General features: G+C 42.8%; 1 protein-coding gene across 8 annotated transcripts in view; it reads right to left on the bottom strand.

Moving 5' to 3' along the window:
- The window catches only part of ITPR1 (inositol 1,4,5-trisphosphate receptor type 1), a 330,566-nt gene extending 314,708 nt beyond the window's left edge, over window positions 1–15,858 (bottom strand). For all 8 annotated transcript variants that reach the window (XM_021069277.2, XM_021069279.2, XM_021069282.2 and 5 more), the window contains exons 1-2: window positions 15,601–15,858; window positions 14,687–14,762 (exon numbers count right to left, since the gene is read on the bottom strand). The gene's annotated coding sequence lies outside the window, so the exon portion shown is untranslated. The remainder of the gene's footprint in view (window positions 1–14,686; window positions 14,763–15,600) is intronic.
- Between the last annotated feature and the right edge of the window lie 4,887 nt (window positions 15,859–20,745).

Genomic DNA, 20,745 nt, shown 5'->3' with positions numbered 1-20,745 from the left:
GCCACTTAAGCCTTCAGCTTCTTCTTCCCTCAAATGTTCCATGCCACCACCCAAGCTTTCAAATTACCTCTCTATCCTATAAGCCAGTGGCCCTTAACGGTGCTCTGGGGACCCTCGGGACCTCCCAAGAGTTTTTCAGAGGATCTTCAAAGTCAAAACCACTTTCATAAGAACATCAAGGAAGCATATATATAAGAACAGTTACCTTCTATTAAGTCAGATCTAAAGCAATATACAAAAACATACAACAATGCCATACTTCTTTTGTTTTGGAAAATATAGTTATTATCTATTAAGAAAAATGCTACTGACATGGAAACAACCTAAATGTGAATGTCCATTGACAGATGAACAGAATAAGAAGATGTAGTACATATACACAATGGAATACTACTCAGCCAAAAAAAATAATAATAATGCCCTTTAATTTCCCAACACTTTCTGAGTATTTCAGGCTATACAAGGTTCTTCTTGAAAACAAACAAAAAAATAGAAAGATAACAGGATTCAGCCATGAAAAAGAATAAGCAATGCCATTTGCAGCAACCTGGATGGAACTAGAGACTCTCATACTAAGTGAAGTCAATCAGAAAGAGAAAGACAAATACCATATCACTTATATCTGGAATCTAATATATGGCACAAATGAACCTTTCCACAGAAAAGAAACTCATGGACTTGGAGAACAGACCTGTGGTTGCCAAGGGGAGGGGCAGGGAGTGGGATGGACTGGAAATCTGGGGTTAACAGATGCAAATTATTGCCTCTGGAATGGATAAGCAATGAGATCCTGCTATATAGCACAGGGAACTATAGCTAGTCATGTATGATGGAGAATAATGTGAGAAAAAAATATATATATATATGTATGACTGGGTCACTTTGCTATACAGTAGAAATTGACAGAACACTGTAAATCAACTATAATGGAAAAAATAAAAATCATTTCAAAACAAATGCTACTGGAGTTCCCAGCGTGGCACAGAGGTAACGAACCTGACTAGTATCCATGAGGACATGGGTTCAATCCCTGGCCTCCTTCAGTGGGTTAAGGATCCAGCATTGCTGTGACTGTGGTGTAGGCCGGCAGCTGCAACTCTGATTCAACCCCTAGCCTGGGAACATCCATATGCCTAGCCTGCTGCCCTAAAATAACAAAAGAAAACAAAACAAAAATGCTACTATGTTGATCTGCAATAGGTTTATTTTTTAAATTTTCTGTGTTAATTTTCTCAGTGTTCATTTTGAATGAAATAAATACTGTCTGGTATTAACTCATTTGGGGCCTCGAATTTTAAGCATGTAAAGAGCTCTTGAGACCCAAAAGTTTGAAAAAAAAATGCTGCTACAAAATTTTGTTAAGACTTGCTCTGACATTGGCAGGCTGTGCCTTAGGACTCATACCAATAAATATGAAAACTCACCTAGAAGAGGATTAAAATGCAAAACATACAACTTAGCCAGGGTTTCAGAGAGGACCTCTTGATTTGAAATCTAAATCCCCTTTATTCAACACAATGAACACCTACTAAATATATATATATATATATATATATACACACACACACACATACATACACACACACACACACACATATATATAATGTTCCATCCTTACTCCAGACACTGAGGATGTAAGTGAAATAAGGCAGTCAAGGTCCTTGCTTTCATGATACACATATTTTAGGGAAGGCAGGCAGACAGACAGTAAACAAACAAAATGATAAAATAATCAAGAGAAGTAAGCTCAGAGTTCCTGCCGTGGCTCAGTGGAAATTAATCTGACCAGCATCCACGAGGACACAGGTTCGATCCCTTCCCTTGCTCAGTGGGTTAAGGATCCGACATTGCCATGAGCTGTAGTGTAGGTCACAGACATGGCTCGGATCCCATGCTGCTGTGGCTGTGGTGTAGGCCAGCAGCTACAGCTCTGATTCACCCTCTAGCCTGGGAACCTCCACGTGCCATGGCTATGGCTCTAAAAAAAGACAAGTCAGCTAGTGATAAGTACTATGCAGAAAATTAAAACAGACACCCAATTGTATCAGTTACAGCTGGTCAGAGAGAACAAGCTGAGACATGTAAGACCTGAAAGTCAAGGCAGAGACAGTCATGCAAAAAAAAATCAGGCAGAAGAGCAGAGCCAACAGCTAGTACAAAGGCCCTACAGCAGAAAAGAGCTTGGCAAGTTCAAGAGACAGAAAACCAGCCACAAAGTCAGGAGCGTTAAGGGGAAAGGAGCAAAGTACTGGGTAAGGCCAGAGAAGCCAGTACCAGTGGGTAAAATGTGAGGCTTTCATTATAACTGTGATGGGAAGTCCATAATCTTGACCAAGTCACTTAATTTTTTCTGGCCCTCGATTTTCTTATCTGCAGAATGGGGATCAGGAAGGCTTTACTTCATAAAGGTGTGTTGAGGATTAAAGGAAAAAAAGGAAATAGGAGATTTAGCATACAGGAGGTAAAGCAGAGGAAACGTTCCTGTTGGATGTGATTCTACCTTCTGATCTGCTCTACTTTCTACTCTCATAAACTACTCATATTCAGCTTTTTAGTTGAAGATTAGCCTATCAAGCAGCAAGTCCAAATGAATGTAGACAAGGGACACACTGTGACATGTGCTGATCTGAACATGCCAGCACCAACTCCGACAGAACCTTCTTCCCTCAATTCCAAGTAAGATCCAAAGCACCACCAGGAAAAAAAATGGGTGACTGCATCCCCTCTGAGTCTACCCTTTCTTCACCAAGTTTGGCCACTCGGCACCAGGGCACCATGCACTTGGAAAGTCACCCTTCTGCTGAAAAAAATTCCCAATGAAAATCCATCAGCCTTTCCTGTTCTTTTTGGCATATCCACATCACCTCTACCCCCTAAAAAACAAAGGGTCTTTGCCAAAGTCTTTCAGGCTGCTCACTTTAAAAATTATTGTCTAAAAAAGGATGAAATCATAAAGCTTCCTTTAAAGTCAAGCTGCAGAAAGGAAGACTAATGCCCAGAGACTTAAAAGTGCCTGGAGACGCAGGAGGCCAGAAGCACCTGGCCCCCCAGAAATGTGGGGAAGGCCTGGGGGATGCGGCCACTGCCAACACAAAAGGGCACCACTTCACTTTTAGGTTAAGCAGCCCCCAGTGGTGCAAGGCCAGGCAACCCACAGGCCCCTGGGAGGTTAAACAGGAGTAGGCCCAGAAAAAGGAAGACTTGCCAGCATTTGATCAATCTCCTGGCAGGAGGCCAAGGACACTCCCTCCAAAGAAGCACAAGCCTCGAAGATGCCCTGGCCCAGGCACATATATGGTAACATGGCTGTAAATATGGGGGAGAGAAAACCCATCACATTCACCGCTACCCTCCCAAGAAGAGGACAGTTCCCTTTACAACCGCCTCTGCTGCTGTTACTGGGGACTCTCACAGTTAATTCTGGAACTTCCTTTGAGTGAAGAGTTTTGGCGATACCATCTTTATTGTGAAACGAGGATGAGCAGCACATTCTGGGGTTGGACGCCCAGCAGGACTCGCCCCCTCCCCCACCACCCACATTCACAGGCAGCCCCCTCCTTGCCTGTGTGTCCCGTTTAGTGGCTAATCAGATTGTCCTCAGAAATGCAGCGTGTCCCCATCAAGAGATAATGTATTCTACTGCACAGGGCACTTCTCTCTGGAGCACAGAAAATCGTACTCTGCTTTCGTTTTCAGCCAGTCCCAAAGGAAGTCACCAACTCAGAAGTTTCAACTTTAAGCACAGCCCTCTATGACAATCTCAGAAATAACAGTCGTAAATCTGAAGTTCAGAGCGATTCTCTAGTTGAAATGCTGTTCATTGAGACATCTCTCTCTCTCTCACCCTCTCTCTCTCACACACACAGATAAACTTACTTGCCCTTTCACAGACACATCCACTAAAGATGCTGAGTTTTTTGGTTTGGGGGTTTTGGGGGGCTTTTTTGTCTTTTTAGGGCCGCAACCACAGCATATGGAGGTTCCAGGGCTGCGGGTCAAATCAGAGCTGCAGCTGCCAGCCTAAATCCACAGCCCCAGTAATACCAGATCCAAGCTGCATCTGTGACCTTCACCACAGCTCAGGGCAACACCAGATCTTTAACCCACTGAGCCGGGCCAGGGATTGAAACAGAGTCCTCATGGATATTAGTCACATTCATTACCACTGAGCCAGGATGGGAACTCCAAAATAAGCTTTTCTTGAAACAGGCATATTAGCTACATAGTTACTTCCCAGAAAAGATGTCAATGCTGACACGTGCTCCCATGTCCCCTCTTCTTAAAGGCCAACATGAGAGAAGTCAAATCCAAAGCTCCATACTGGCAGTCAGAACACATCACATTTGGTGGGGAGAGATCATTTAGCCAAAATTCCTCATTTTATAGGTGGAAACAAACACCCTCTTAGTGATTTCTTGGAGGTCTTTTGGCCAATTAGTGGCCAAAGCCTGCAGACCACAGGGCTCCAGAAACCAAGGCCAGTGCTTGGGTAGGAGGGGGGGGAGGATGGAGAGGATGTTTATCTTTTTAAAAAATTAAAGTAAGCCCAAGTCTGAGAAGACTCCTCTCAGCCCACTGCCTGAACCACAAAAAAAAAAAAAAAAAAAAAAAAAAAAAAGGCAAGTTAGATTAGGTTACTATCCTCAGAAAGAAATAAAAGTCTCACTGGAAAAACACTCTAGACAGGGTTTCTCAGCCTCAGGATTATTGTCATTTGGGGGCAGAAAATTCTTTGTTACGGGGGACCTGTCCTGTAGCATGTTTTTCAGTGTCCCTGACCTCTACTCACTAGATGCCATTAGCACCCTCTCCCCCTCAAATGTAACAACAAAAAAAAAGTCTCTAGACATTGCCTAACATCCCCAGGGGAGGTGGTGCAAAACCACCCTGCTGGTTGAGAACCCCTGTTCTAGGACAAAGGTTTGGTTTTGTTTCGATCTCTTAAGAGATTTTGCAAGCATCTATTATCATCTAACAGTGCCCCCAAAGCAGGTATTTTTATACCTATTCTACAGAAGAGGAAACAGATGCACAGATGTTATATGTTTTGAGTGCACTGAAGAGGCAGGCAACACCCAGTGCTCAGGACTCCCCATCCTGCAGGTCAGCCAGGCAGCACCATTTCAGCCCAAGAGCAACTCTTTTCTTTACCTGATTCCTACCTCCACTCCCTTTCTTTCTTTCTTTTTTGCAGGGGAGGCGGGGGATGCAGGTGCAGGTTCAGAATATGGAAGTTCCCAGGCTAGGGGTAAAATTGGAGCTGCAGCTGCCAGCCTACCCCACAGCCACCGCAACTCGGGATCAGAGCCTCATCTTCGACCTACACCACAGCTCATGGCAATGCTGGATCCTTAACCCAGTGAGTGAGGCCAGGGATCAAACAAGCATCCTCATGAATTCTAGTCAGGTTCGTTTTCTGCTGAGCCACAGTGGGAACTTCTCCACTCCCTTTCAGTAACAATCACCAACTTCAAAAGCCTAATGCCGGGCAGAGAGCTGTGCTGAGCAACAGCTCAGAAGCAACCAGGAGCAACTGCTTAAGACATTTCTACCTAGACCTCACTTCACTCTCCACAGCAAAAGGGACTTTTCAAAGCAAGAAGCCAAAGTGGAAAATATTTAATCAGAAGACAGTTTCAAAAAATTAGATTAAGAAGCAGCCTACAACCTTTGAAGGGAGATAAAACAATAGATAACTTCATTCACAAGTATCGATGAAAAGTTACTATGTGTCAGGCACTCCTTTTGGGAGAAAAGCCAAAAAGGCCCACAAGATATAAAATGCCATGGCATTTCAAACAACAAAGATTTTCAGGGAGTTCCCTGGTGGCTCGGCAGGTTAAAGATCCAGCATTGCCACTACAGCGGCTCAGGTCACTGCTATGGCATGGATTCAATCCCTGGCCTGGGAACTTCCACATACCACCAAAAAAAAGATTTTCAAGTTTCAGGAAAGGTTTCCCAGAAGAAGACGACGTGCTAGGAATACAAGCATTTGGCAAGGTAGACACAGAGGGGATGGGCATGGCAGGGTTGGCAGGTTCTCTACGACAGAACATCATCACACACACAGCAGGTGAATAAATGAACGTCCCCAGGTCTGGGTGTTGTATCAGCCTTTTCTGTTCAGAAATATGTGCATGTGGGTGAGGGAGTGAGGAACTTTTTAAGCTGTTTTTGCAAAACAAAATCACTTCCCAGATAAATCTGCTCCTGCGATGCAAATCAACACCGAGGAATTTGAAGGCTTGTGATTATTTTTTTTCCTATGTTCATCTTTCTCTGATGAGCAACATTATACCAAAGCAGTCCAGAAGTTCTGCTGATTGGAAAGGTCATAAAACATTTTAAAACATAGGTTTCTCCAAGTGACAACAGGTTAAAATGTAGCTTTCTTTATATTTATGACTTCACAATCCTAAGTAGGTTTTACATGTAGATTTTGGTCTCTTTCTACCTCTATCTGAACAGCCAATTTTAAAAAATGCCCAAATGTAAGCATGAAAGCTCCCATTTTTATCAGAGAGAATCCTGCCAGACTTAACACACTCTCACCTCAGTTGGTGGTTTAGCCTACCTTTCCTCTCAACTGAGCATGAGAAAGCTGCTGGGGGAAGTACAAAGGTCAGTTTCAACAGGTGAGAGCTAGCCATGAAAAACAAAGTAACCATAAAAATAAGTTCTGAAAAAGCACAGGGACACAAACCCTCCAGCACAGATCTTCTCACACTTTCACCTGTGTTAAGAATGCCCTGGGGAGCTTGCTAAAATGCAGTTTCAGATTCAGTGGATCTGGGGCAGGGCCTGAGAGTCTGCATTTCTAAAAAGTTCTCAGTTGAAGCCAGCGATGCCAGTCTGATGACCACAAATGGAATAGAAAAGATGCAGAACATTGTTTCTCAGACTCTTGGCTACAATTCACAGTAAGAAATATACTGAACTTAGAACCCAATGTTGTGTGTGTGTGTGAGAAAGAGATGAGAAAATTTGTTGCAACACACACAGCTCTTTGAAGTATCCGTGCAATATACTTTGATGATTTCTATTCTAGTCTACTTTATCAAAAAACCATCTGTCAAGGCCTACTAAACTGATTTCACAACCTCTTAATGGGTTGCCACACAGTTTGAAAACCATAGATGCAGAACAAGAGTAACATTCCTGCTTATCGAGGGAGAACTCCTACATCTTAGCTCCAATACCAGGCTAAAATAGACCAATTTGAAAAGTTAAGATATGTTCAGGATTCTTTTTTCAAAAGCAAGCGTGTGTCAGCTACATTTTTGGAAAAGCTTTCATTAAAAATGTTCAGGTTTTAAGTGTTCTTCACTTTAATTTACTTTCTGATCTGTATGATGAGAATGAGAAGAGTCCCTCTCTGGCCCTGACTGGAGGTCTCCAAGTTCCCACCCAAAAGAACTAGGGCTTCTAGGAGAAAAGACTGATTTCAGGTCTGTGATAAGAAAAACTAAAGATGAACCTGGAACATCTTATCATACAAGCAGCAGGAAATCTAAGACTGTTGGGGTTGTGCTTTGGAAGCAACTTGAGTAGCCTCTCTCTCACTGAGCAGAGACAGACAATTTGAACATCAATAAGGATAATTACACAAAATAAAACAAAGGAAGTATGTTTAAACTTAAGAGTCCGTGACGATACTAAAAAAACCATACCCAGTGGTTTCTCAACAACACTGGCACTGCTTGTGCTTTGGAATGGATAATGCTGTATGATGCACTGACAGCTATTTAACAGCATCCCTGGCCTCTAACCACTGGATAACTCTCCCCCACTGTGACAACCAAAAATGCCCCAGGTATTACCCAATGTCCTCCACTGAGGACCACTGCCATGGATCATGCTAGGGACAGCTCATTATTTCCGAAAATTGCTAAAACACACAGAGAGATTCAAGTACTGATTCTGTCTTTATGTATATTTACGCCCCAGGGAACTAAATACTAAGTGGAGAAATTTCATTTCATAAAATATTTCACATAATTAATGAAGAAAAAGCGAATTAGGAGTTTTACAAGTCCAACTGAACTAATGGATTGAGGCAAAGAGCACCATCAGCTAATAATCACAAGAAGGTGTATCCAAGCATATCACATGCTCCCCTGAGTGAAACTTAAAACACAGACTAGGGGGGGAAAAAACACCTGACTCTGATCAACCCTCTATATCTATCAAATTATAGTAAATATAGAGGACAGGAGAACACGTTCAGCTACTGTGCACCGAGGCAGTAAGAAAAATCCAAGCTGTAGAAAAATATATCATCCAGTTTCTTTAACCAGCAACCAAAAGATACATGGGATTGGAGTCCCCACTGTGGCACAGTGGATTAAGAATGTGACTGCAGCAGTTCGGGTCCCTGCAGAGGCTCAGCTTCCATCCCCAGTCTGTTGCAGTGGGTTAAAGGATCTGGTGTTGCCATAGCTATGGCATAGATCACATGCCTTGGGTGTGGCCATAGGAAAAAAAATAAATGGGAAAAAGGTTTTGAGGAAATACACAGACTTAAAGACACATTGACGATTTGTAATGTATCGACTTTATATGGTTCCTAATTCAAACTGCATATGTTATCATTATATGTATATGTAAATATTTTTTAAATTTTGTATTAAAGTATAATTGATTTACAGTGTTCCTTCAATTTCTGCTATACAGCAAAGTAACCCAGTCCTACACACACACACACATTCTTCTTTTTCATACTATCTTCCATCATGTTTTAACCCAAGAGACTGGACATAGTTCCCTGTGCTGTACATTAGGACCCCATTGCTTACCCACTCTAAATGTAATAGTTTGCATGTACCAACCCCATTTATTTAAATCAAGGAAGTGAGACCACAGACTCGATTTTAAAAATGTGTTTTTTTTCTTGAGATGGATAATAGTATTGTGATTATGTTTTTTAAAAAAGAATCCCAATACCAGAGATACATATAAAATACATGGAGTTCCCTTTGTGGCTCAGCAGTAACGAACCTGACTACCATCCATGAGGACTTGGGTTTGATCCCTGTGCTCACTCAGTCAGTTAAGGATCTGGTGTTGCCGTGATCTGTGGTGTAGGTCAAAGATGTGGCTTGGATCTGGCATTGCTGTGGCTGTGGTGCAGGCTGGCAGCTGCAGCTCCAATATGACCCCTAGCCTGGGAACTGCCACATGCTGTACATGCGGCCACGAAGCAAACAGACAAAATACAGATGAATTGGTATGTCTGAGATTTGCTTCAAAGTCATCCAAGAGAGGGGAGAGTGAATGATCATACTGATGAAACAAGATTGGTCATGAATTGACAGTAAAAAGGGGTTCATATTACTAAGATCTCGACTACTACTATTAAATTTTCTATAGTAAAGTTTTCCTTCTAAGTGCAAACGAAGAGTGCCTGGCCCCAACCCCTCATGGGATTACATTACTTTGCAGGAAAAAAAAAATGATAAATTCTTTATTTAAAGGAATGACACTAGGTTTTACCCCTGTAATAAGATAGCCAATATTTGAAGTGTTTTACCTTTCATGTAGTTTTCTTTAAAAACAGTGCAAACTGAAGAAGAAAACCTAGACTCTGATGGTGATGAAACCAAAATGATACTTTTTTTATTGATACATCTAGCAATTCCATATATGTTATTCAAATGAAATCCCATCAAACGTACACCCACCTTTGGAAAAACGAAGACTCAGATGCATGTCTCTTTATCAACAAGAAAAGATGTTCAAGATATAGAGTGCAAAAGGCAAGGTATCAAACAGGAGGTATGTGTCCTTTTTTATGAAACTTAAATATACACATCATTTTCATATGTCTATACATAGATGGAAAGTCTGAAACCCTAATACTAGATCTGGGTGATTGGGAGTGACAGTTGCTGCTTCCATGTCTTAATGTTTTACAACTGAACAGAGATATCTTAGGGAATAAGTAGTAAAATGGACATTTGTTACAAGTTTGTACACACGGAGGGGTATACTTCAATCATCAGGGAGAATCACTTATAAGGAACTTCATATTCCCCAAGGATGATGCTAGATAGCACAGCATGAGTCCTCTTTGTACAATTCCTTAAAAAAAGACTAGATAGACTTCGGGGTGGCCAAAAGGCACAAAAGGTTTGTGTTGAAGATAAACCCCGAGAATATCATCAGGTCTTGGAATTTGTGGTCCAAGCCAACAGTGAGTCCACTTATTTTTATCAAAGATGCCTTTTCTATAAAGTGAATTTATAATTCCAGCTAAATCAGGTGATTAACCAGACAGTCTAGAAATCTGGGTTTTCTCCCCCGCCCTCCATCAAGTTCCAGTCTGATATATGATCTTGCCAGACTCACGAGAGCCTCTTCGGAAAGGACAAAGTGGTTCAGTGATGTTGAGAACCACTGAGAATTGTGTGAGAGTTTAAAAATTCTCAGGGAAACAAATCATTGCCTACCTGCCCAGCGCCGCACTATTGGACCCTGATTCTCTTTCTTACCTCCACACCTAAGCATTCCCCCTCAGCTGGAGCCACCTGGCCTCCTTGCCCTTCCTCTGACACACTCCACCTGCTTCCATCTGAGGGCATTTGCACTTGCTGCTCTGGCCCTTTGGAACATCCTTTCTCCCAAATACTTACATGGCTAACCCCCTGCCTTCCTTCCAATCTCTGCCCAAATGCCACCATATTTAAGAGGCCTTCCTGATTCCCAGTTCCTACCAGAGTATTCTCTTATCCCGTTTACCCTGTTCTGCTGTTGTTGTTCTTTTTTATTGTGATAAAATATAAAGCATTGGAGTTTCCGTCGTGGCACAGTGGTTAACGAATCCGACTAGGAACCATGAGGTTGCGGGTTCGATCCCTGGCCTTGCTCAGTGGGTTAAGGATCTGGCGTTGCCGTGATCTGTGGTGTAGGTCACAAACATGGCAGGGATTCCACATTGCTGTGGCTGGCATAGGCTGGCGTCTACAGCTCCAATTAGACCCCTAGCCTGGGAACCTCCATATGCCGCGGGAGCGGCCCTAGAAAAGGTAAATAAATAAATAAATAAATATAAAGCATAAAATCCACTTAGCCATTTTTAAGAGTATGTTTCAGAGGACATTCCCACTGTTCTTCAAGAATCACCACAATCCATTTCCATAACTTTTTCATCCACAAAATTAACCTCTGCAGCCATTAAACAAACCTCTGTTCCCCAGCAGCTCCATGCAGAACAACCACTATTCTGCCTTCTGTCTCTGCAAACTGATTGCTCTAGGGACCGCTTATAATGGAAGCTTACACTATTTGTTCTTCTGCATCTGGCTTATTTCACATAACAGAACATTTTCAAGATTCATCTATGTTGTTGCATGTATCAGAATTCCATTCCTTGTTAAGGCCACACAATATGCCACTGTATAGATATACCATGCTTTGTTTATCCCTTCATCTGTCAATGGACATTTGAGTTGTTTCCACCTTTTGGCTACTGTGAATAATGCTGCTATGAACATGTGTGTGCAAATATGTTTGAGTCCATGCTTTCCATTCTTTGGGGTGCATACCCAGAAGTGGATTTTCAAGGTCATCTGGTAATTCTACCCTTAATTTTTTTTTGGAGTAATCACCATACCGCCTTCCTAAGCAGCTGCATCATTTTACATTCCCAGCGCACAAGGGTTCCAAATTCTTCACTTCTTCACCAACTGTTTTCTGTTACCCCTCTGCTTTATTTTCCGCCACAGAATTTACTACATATCATACTATAATACTTGCTTATTATATTGGCTGCCTTCCCCCTAAAAAGGACTTAAGCCTCTTTGGAATAGGACTTTCATTGCTGTAGCCCCAACATCTAGAACACACTCTGGCACAGATCCAGGTACTCAAGAAATTTGCTGAATGAAGTAATAAAATATTTGAACTGCAACAACTTTAACAGGCATTAAAATGTCTTGAATAGATTACACTAAGTGTCTTAAATTAGGTTTAGTTTAGGGAAGAACCTGGACATAGTTCAACAGGAGGAACAAGTTCAATGGGTGATGATTTCAGCTCATCCTCATTAGCAATAACCTCAGAACCACAAACACTAAGACAATTGGTAAGAATCACGAAAAATATGTCATTCATGTCACTGATATCAAGCCTTAATTTCATTTAAAAAGCTAGATAAAAACTTAAAACAGCCTAAGTGAACTAAAAAATAGTATGTACTTCCACTTACTAAAGAGCCTGTGAAAGCAATGTGTTTCATTTTAAAAGATCAAACCAACAGCAAACAAGATGGGGCACTGGCCTTGTGTAGACTCCTTAATTAGATGTATCCAAGGACAGCTTGACTTAAAAAATCTAACTCTCCAGGCCTAATTTTAATTTGGGTTTTTGTTGTTGTTGTTGTTCACATTTAGTGTATGTTGTTTCATTTTGGTTTTTTAAGAGCTGCTTGTAAAGAAATCAGATTTTCCATGAGAGCATTGCGAATGAGCTAAAAAGCCATTTAATTTTTGTGCTGTGGAAGTCAGTTGTATACCATTGTATCAGAAGTTTCTTTCTCTTTCAGACCATAGTCTTCCTCAGCTGAAAATATTTTGAGATAAAAGGCAAAAAAGATCTGCCTTCAGTTTACCTATTTCTTCTCCTCTAAGCAACTATTCCATCTCTCCTTCCTAAAGAAGCAAATTCCCTCCAAAAGGCAAGCAGTTTGCTAAAATGGATAACACCACTGGCAACCCCAAACAACCTCCCTAGGTTGAGGTGAAGGGAAGGCCAGAAGTAATTCACTTAGAGGATGAAGAACTTTCCCTGCCTGATGAGATGGAAATCTTGATAGGATATTCTGTTCCAATTTGAATCATTCAAAAAGCAGATTATATTTTCAACACATACATACATGCGCAACTGAAAGTAAGAAACGAAAAAGAAAATTGGCCACAAAACAAACTGAAGGGTGTATGAAAAGATATTAACATTTCACAGTTTAGATTCACTGCAATTTAAACTTTCAAATTATTCAGATGGAGAAACACCTGATCCATTTAACCTGCTCAGATATCTTGATGTAGATGATCAAGATGGATCTCAGGTATGGGATAAACCTAATGCAGACCTTAGCCATTGTTCCTTGTTGTTTGGCTTGGTTTCTTTTCCTCTCCTCTTGCAGGCTTTCAGCACATAGCATTCCAAAATGAATTCGGTACCACCCCTAAGACCTCCTCAGATAACCACAGTCTTTTTATTCCTACATCTGTGGCTGCATCGTTTTCCTCTTACATCAGGGTAACTTTGCTCAATGGTGGGACACAAGCAAGAGTTATATCATCCACAGCAATAAATTTACCATTTTTCCTGGTTTTTTTTCCTCATTCTCCCCCACCTTAGGTGCACTGGTGGGAAACAGTGGAGTCCCACAGCCTGGTGTTCCCCCTCCTGTGCTGTGTGCTAACTAACAGGCAAGTGTTTTCACTCTCCAAACTTCAGCTTCTTCACCTGGACCTGATTCAACAGGGTTTCTGTGATGTCTGACACTGGACCTGGCTTATAAGTACTTAATTGTATTATTATTATTATTTTTAGCAACCAGTCATAGAAGAGTTAGTGGACCACTTTCCCCGGACTGCAGCTTACTCTGAAGAGGAGAACTAACCCCAAGCCTTGGCCTTATGAGTGCCCACGTAGCCATGCGATTCAGGAGAACTCCAAGAAGGAAGTAGACCTCACACATCCAAATGCTTCCCACTCCACCAGCACTCCTGAGGATCTTATCAACAGGAAACAAAAGCACAGTACTACTATAATGAAGTGTCTGACTTTTCTAATTAGCAAAGCCCAAAGATTGTAGCCCAGGGAACAGCTAAATATTTAGAAGCGATCATGAAGACCCAGTCCCCCAAAGGATCTGTTGATCCTGTTCCTGACCGTTTCAGAAGAAAAAACTTTTGATGCTCAGTTCTGCAGCAACGGGGATGTATGTGCACCAGTTAAAATCTCCCTCTATTCAACTGCAGTCTGAACATCTGGGGGAGGAAGGCATAGGAGCTGCTTCTGTTTACAAATAAACAGCTCTCAGCTAATAATCCAGGACAGGCATCTAAACCATAGCGATCCACCAGATTCCTTGACATTCAAGTGGCTTCAAGTCAAGGGCTGGAGGCTACTATCTTATGCTTCAAGAACTTCCCTTTTTAAAGTTCTAATTCTTTCAATTGGCCAGCAACCACTTTCATTTCTTGCAAGCAAACCGACCCTGATTAAACACCCATTCACAGTAAGAAAAAAGAAAGTGACTATTTTTGAAAGAGGCAGGCAGATAATTTTTGCTTACATATCTTGGCAGATGAAATGCACTGCATCCTTCAGAATTTAAATCTTCAGCACACCGCCTGGCAAGTTCAGTTCTCAGGTCACCAATGGGCATCCCTTGTACTGCTCCATTTAATGTTGTTGTGAGGGTTTTTCTTCCCTCCTGTCAGAAACCTGGCTGCTTCACTTCTGAGCCAGGACCAAAAGCCCTAGGCAGGACCATCCCCTGGTTATCATCAGCTCCCTAAAACCCTCATCCAAGGTGGTGACAAATTTTGGAGACTGAGCCATGGAATTTCCCTTTCTTTCCTGCTCCCCTTCTCCATGGCTCTTTAGAGAGAACTTAAAATAGGCTAGGACAAAAACTTATTATGGACTACAGCTCTAAGGCTTCCACACTTACCTGACCCAGGTCAGGCACTCTGTTGCCAAAACACGCCCAGCCAGGGGTGCAAGTCCTGTTCCTCCGTAGTCAGCTCCTGCATATTAAGAAAGAAGACTGAATATAAGATTGGCTGATGGTGAGTCCCTAATAGAAATTCTCAAATTCCACACTTCCACTTTCTTTAGGCTCTTTCCTGGAGGGACAAACCCCCTCCCACCTACATACACACACACAGGGCCACCGCCACCGCCAAATTTGACGGGTGTGTTGGTGGGATCAAGAGGTGAAGGTTACAGGTAACTTCGCCTATTTGTTTCTAATATGTAACTGATAAGTGAGACTAGGAACGCACAAACTTCCAGTGTGCCGGGAAGATCTGAGACTAAGGGAAGTGTTTGGCAGATCCCAAAGCACTTGTTTCCCGGAGCGAAGGCCAAGTATCTGAAGTCCGCATCCTCATCGGGCGTGAGCTTCGTCCACACTTCGTCCTTCACCGCTCCTCGCGTTTTCTTCCGTTTTTTAAAACCCTCTTCACCGGGACCCCCAAATGCATTATTCTCCCAACCATGCAGCACGAGGGAGGGCTACATTTTAAGAAAGATTATTTCCTTGAGCGGACTCACAGAGGACATCCCCACGCCCCCCCCCCCCCAAAAAAAACTATTTCCTGCAGCTGCTGCAACAGTTTCCAACTTGGGGGAATGCCATTCCAATCCAGAATGGGTAGTCCTCAAAGCCAGGCGATGGAGTTGAGAATTTTTTTTTTAACCTCAAATGAACCCCCCCCCTAAAACGTCCTCAGTAAAAGAACCCCCAAATGCACGCAAGTGCATGCAAATCCACCAAGAACTACCAAAAAGCGAGGCAAAAACTTCTGCGCCCGGGGGGACAGTACCAACTCCCCGCGCCCTCCGCCCGGCCCCAACCTCTACCTTGGTGCCCGGGGAGCCACGCCGGTTTGGGGGAGCAGGGCGAGGAGAGGGGTTAGCGGCTGCTGGGTAATCCCATGTCCGCGAAGAGGGAGCTCGTTCCGTTAGGATGGAAGCGGAACACCCACACCTCCTCTCGGCGTGCGCTTTCTCTCTCTCCACCCTCTGCCTCCTCCTCCACCACCACCACCTCCTCCTCCTCTCCTCCCACCCCAGCAAGCTTGAGGAAACGCTTCAGCAGCACATCCACATGGTTACTGCACTTTGAAGCGGCTCCTGGCAGCTTATATAGGCCGGGAAGCTCCCTGGGCAATGTAGTCCGAGCCCAGGGTCGTGGCGGCGCCTGGGGCCGCGGTGACGAACTACAAGTCCCAGAATCCCATGGGCTACCGGGCTGAGCTCTAAATAGACGCGCGCGGGGACAGGGAGGGGCGTCCTGCCCCGCGCCGAGGCTTCAAACCCGGTTCAGTGCTGGGAGCTGGCTGGACTTGGAGACTGCGACCCAAAGCTACCCCTGGAGGGCGCCCCCAACCCTTGGGGACGCTCCTCCTTTGGCTGTCCCCTTTCCCTAGAATCCAGGTGTCCCTGGTAGCAAGGGGCGAGAGGAGCTCGGATTTCTGCTTTGGGAAGTTTTTACAAGCTGTTACCCACCCTCCCCCCGCTTTGAGTACCAGAGCCAAGAATTTCAGAAATCCAGGGCACGAAAAAGCCAGTGTTTGCGGTCAAGGATTAAAGGCGCGAGGTTGTCTTTATTTAATCTGCTCCGCCCGGTTCGGGTTTGCACAGAAAATTAAGTCTGGGAGCAACACTAGCAGGGACGCTGGCAAGTGGCTAGAGAGCACTTTCCTGAACCCGAACTGCATGTGTCTTTCCTCGCCCCGCAGGAGGTATAGAAACTTAAGCCTCTCGGTGTACAAATAAAGGAACCGAGTTTTGACTTGCCAGGGCTGGGATTGGGAAGCAGAAAATAAATACAAACCGCGACCTCGGTCCTGACCCTGCTTCTAGCAGCCCCTCTGCTCCTGGGAGCTGTAAATGCTTAAGTAAATAAACCGCAAACCAGAAAAACAAGGGCTTTGGAATGAGTAGCTTACACAAAGATGCGCGTTCAGGCGGGGTGCCCTCCAGCAGCTCCCACAGGGGCTTCGGGGGCAAGATGGGTTTCAGCTCACTGCTCAGGAGAGCCTGGACGTCCCGGGTTACAATCTGCTTCAGACTCTGGTTTTTGGAAGAAGGGCAGAAGCTAAGTTCGGAGGCCAAGTCTGCCAGATGCCCTCCCTGCCTCAGACGATGTGCGTTCATTGCAGAAACGTTTCCTGAGAATCTACTGGGTGCCAGGCACTGGGGCATGGTAGTGAGCCAAAACCACATCATAGAATTCCGAACAGACACAGCTTGCCACCGCATAGATCTGCTGCAACAATAATAAGTAGGCAGATTTTATTGAGTCCAGACCACATGCACTTTTCATGCTTAAAGCTGTTAAGTTTTAACAACCGTAGGCATATGTATTATCCCTATTTGACAAACGAGGGCTCAAAGAAATCAGGTAACTTCCCAAGATGACACCATAATTTAAGTAGTGCAGCCTGGATTTCAATTCCAGTCTATAAATGTACCAAGTCCTTGTCTTTGGGGAAATCCATCACCACTGCCTTAAACAGCCTCCCTCCGCATTTTAGGAGAGCCTCTGAGCCCTTGGGCAAGTCATCTTTATCTCTTTGCCCCAGTTTTGCCATCTTAGAGGAAGAAAATCATCACAATTTGCCAACTTCCTCTCAGGATTACTTGATACAGAGTCAACAGTGTTGTGGAACTTCAGGAACAAATTAGGGGAGCACCATGGCAAATAATTATTTCTGACATTATAATGCCAAATCTAATAATAATTACCGAAATTTGCTGGACACATCCCATGGGCCAGGCATTATTCCAAACTTTTTACATATATTATCTCATCAAATCCTATTAACAAACCACATTTTTTACTTAGGACACTGAGGCACAGAGGGGTTAAGTAATTTTCCTCAAGTCACACAGAGGGTAGGCGTCTGACTCCCAAAACTGGGACCTTAACTACTACCCTCCACAGCTTCCCCAAAGTAAACAAGAGCATTGTATTTTTCTGCTCATATAAGCATGTATATGCATCCGGGAATGGTTATCACATTCACTCTTCTCCCCTCCTCTCTTTCACCACTGTCCTCTGGTCCCTAGGCACTAAAGCCTTATTCCTAATGCCTCAGGCTACCACTCCCATCAGCAAGAATCTCCCCCACCTTGTCACAACAAAGGGGTCCACACCTCTCCCATCTGTCCCCTCTCTTCTTCTCCCCCAGGAAAACAATCTGTTCCATTTCTAAAGGGTTTTTGGCTCTACTAATTCAAACAAATTCAACAAATCAGTCTGTGCAAATGTGAGTAGTAAATACTAAAGGATGATTTTTTCCTGTGCTTCTAACTCAGAAACACAGTGGGATTTTTAACATGGGTTTAGCTGAATAAAACTTGATGGTGTCTGAAAGCAGGAGTTGGGTGATTTTCATAATAACCATGTAGTGGACACTTGACCTTTAGCTGCTTCCTTCACTGTCTTCCTGCCTAGATCACAAATTTCACTGAAGGCAGGATCTGTATTTTATTTTATTTTATTTTATTTTATTATTTTAACAGCTTTTTTTTTCCTTTTCCTGTCTGTGCCCACGGCATGTGGAAGTTCCTGGCTCAAGGTTAGAACCTGTGCCACAGCAGCGACCCAAGATGCTGCAGCGACAAAGCCAGATTTTTAACCTGCTACACCACAAGAGAATTCTGCAAGGTCTATATTTTATTCCTGCTTATATTCCCTACTGTCCCTAACCCAGCAAGCCTTAGTCCTCTGGGCATTTTTGTAGATATGTTTAAAAAATGTTTTAACATAAGTTGTGTCAGGCATATGGCAGGCTAGATGAACATAATTTTTGAATACACAGATCTTGTAGGCCATTTGCATCATACAGTTTACCTATGTGTATGAAAAGATCCTATTTCAACATTTTGCAACTGGCCTCAGGTTCTGGAAGCTACTAGGTCACCAGAAAGTAGTTTTGCCACATTTGTCTATGATGATGTATAATGGATGATTGCTGATAAAGTATATCATAATAAAAAGGCCACTGCTCAATTCATTCGCCATTATCCAGAAAGAGAAGGGGGCTTCTTTTTCTTTGCTGTGTGTGTGCGCTTTTTTTTTTTTCCTGGAAGAATTTTCTAGACATTTTCTTTCCATTACAGTAACCACTAGCCATTTAGGCATTTAAGATATGGCTAGTTCTAAATGAGATGTGAAGTAGGTATAAAATACACACTAGGAGTTCCCACTGTGGTTAAGAATCCAACTGCAGCAATTCAGGTTGCTGCAGAGGTTCAGCCAAGCGCAGTGGGTTAAAGGATCTAACATTACTGCATCTATGGCATAGGTTGCAACTGCAGCTTGGATTCAATCCCTGGGCAGGTAGCTTCCATATTCCGTAGGTGTAGCCATTGAAAAATTAGTTAATTAATTAAATATGCATGAAACTTCAAACTTAGGACAAAAAAAATCAAAATATCTCATTAATAATTTTTATATTGATTGTATGTTCAAATGATAATATTTTGGATAGATTGAGTTAAATAAAGTAGATTATTAAAATTAATTTCACCTGCTTCTTTTTGTTTAATGTATTACTACAATATTAAAAATTACATATAGAGTTTATATTATACACTATGTGACAAAAATGGTCTAGAAAATCAAGTATCTGATTCTCAAGATCCAATTTGAGATGACAACCAACCCTGAAAATGGCCCTTATGACTTTGCCCTAGAAAACACCCTATACAGGGAAGTAGAAGGGTTTTGTCGAGTCAAGATACTGTCCTAGACTGCACAGAAGTCTGAAGAATAACCAAAACTAGCACATGAGTCTACCCCAGGGAAGCCCTACAAATAGAAACAGGTTTTCATTGGCAGTGTTTAGCTGAAAACTGCAAATGAATTAAGTTCCCCAGAAGCCCACCCTCAAATGCTATCCTGATTAAGACAGCAAGGAAGACTAGAGAAAGCAAAGATCAGAAAAAAATGGGTTGACACCCAGCTGCACTCTTAATATCTGTGTAACTGTGGCCAGTCACCCAGCCATGCAGAGGCTCAGTTTTTTTGACAGGGTGAAGCCAATAATCCCTGCCCTGCCAACCTCACCAGTTCAAATGGGTCATTGGACATGAATGGGTTTGCCAGCTCACTCTAGCTATACCAAGAGAGCAGTATCAACAAGCAAGGAGAAAATGTTTATGTGTCATGATACTCCAAACCAAACTTCAGACTATTGGGGCAGCACTACTCCCAATTTTCTTCCAGACAAAAGATTTTAATTTTCTATGAATGTCACAATGACCCTTAAGTGCTTTTGTTAATAGCTCTCCAACTCACTCTTAAGTGGCAAGATAGAATAAATGATGCTGCAGACAAAGAATTCAACCTGATGTTGTTTTGTTTCGTTTGGCCCTGATTTGTTACCTACATGTGGCATCAAACATGAGCGTTATCAGTAAAGAGACATAGCTGCTGTATAGCCAATCTCCCAACTAGTCTCTCATGACCATTGTTCATTATTAACTTTTTATGTTAGAGGGATGAAGTTTACAGCATCTTATATAACCCATGGACATTTGCCCCAGCGCAACACAGATGCTCACAATTTTAGCATCAGTTCTTGGAATTTAATGTACCAATCCCCTAAAATTCATTCACAGTTACCACTAGAAGACTAGGTCTGCAAAGTCCTCCTACTTCCCTGCATAGGGCATTTTCAAGGGCAAAGTTATAAATGGCATTTTTCAGGGTTTGTCATCATCTCAAATTGGATTTTGAGAATCAGATTCTTGGTTTTCTAGATCAGCACTGTCCAATAGAGTATAACACAAGCCCCATATTGTCTTTTGGCTCCATCTTCCTATGATACTGGCTCTCCAACAAGACAAACTCTTTGAAAATAGGGACCAGGTCTTTTTTTTTTTTTTTTTTTTTTTTTTTTGCTATTTCTTGGGCCACTCCCACGGCATATGGAGGTTCCCAGGCTAGGGGTTGAATCGGAGCTGCAGCCACCAGCCTACACCAGAGCCACA

Source organism: Sus scrofa, chromosome 13, assembly GCF_054392235.1.
Source record: "Sus scrofa isolate SSC_HxYL_T2T_F1_AM1 chromosome 13, Sscrofa_HxYL_maternal_Yorkshire_Landrace_v2.0, whole genome shotgun sequence".
Lineage (NCBI taxonomy): Eukaryota > Metazoa > Chordata > Mammalia > Artiodactyla > Suidae > Sus > Sus scrofa.
Note: the sequence above shows the minus strand (reverse complement) of the source record. Positions and strands in the feature narration are given on the sequence as shown.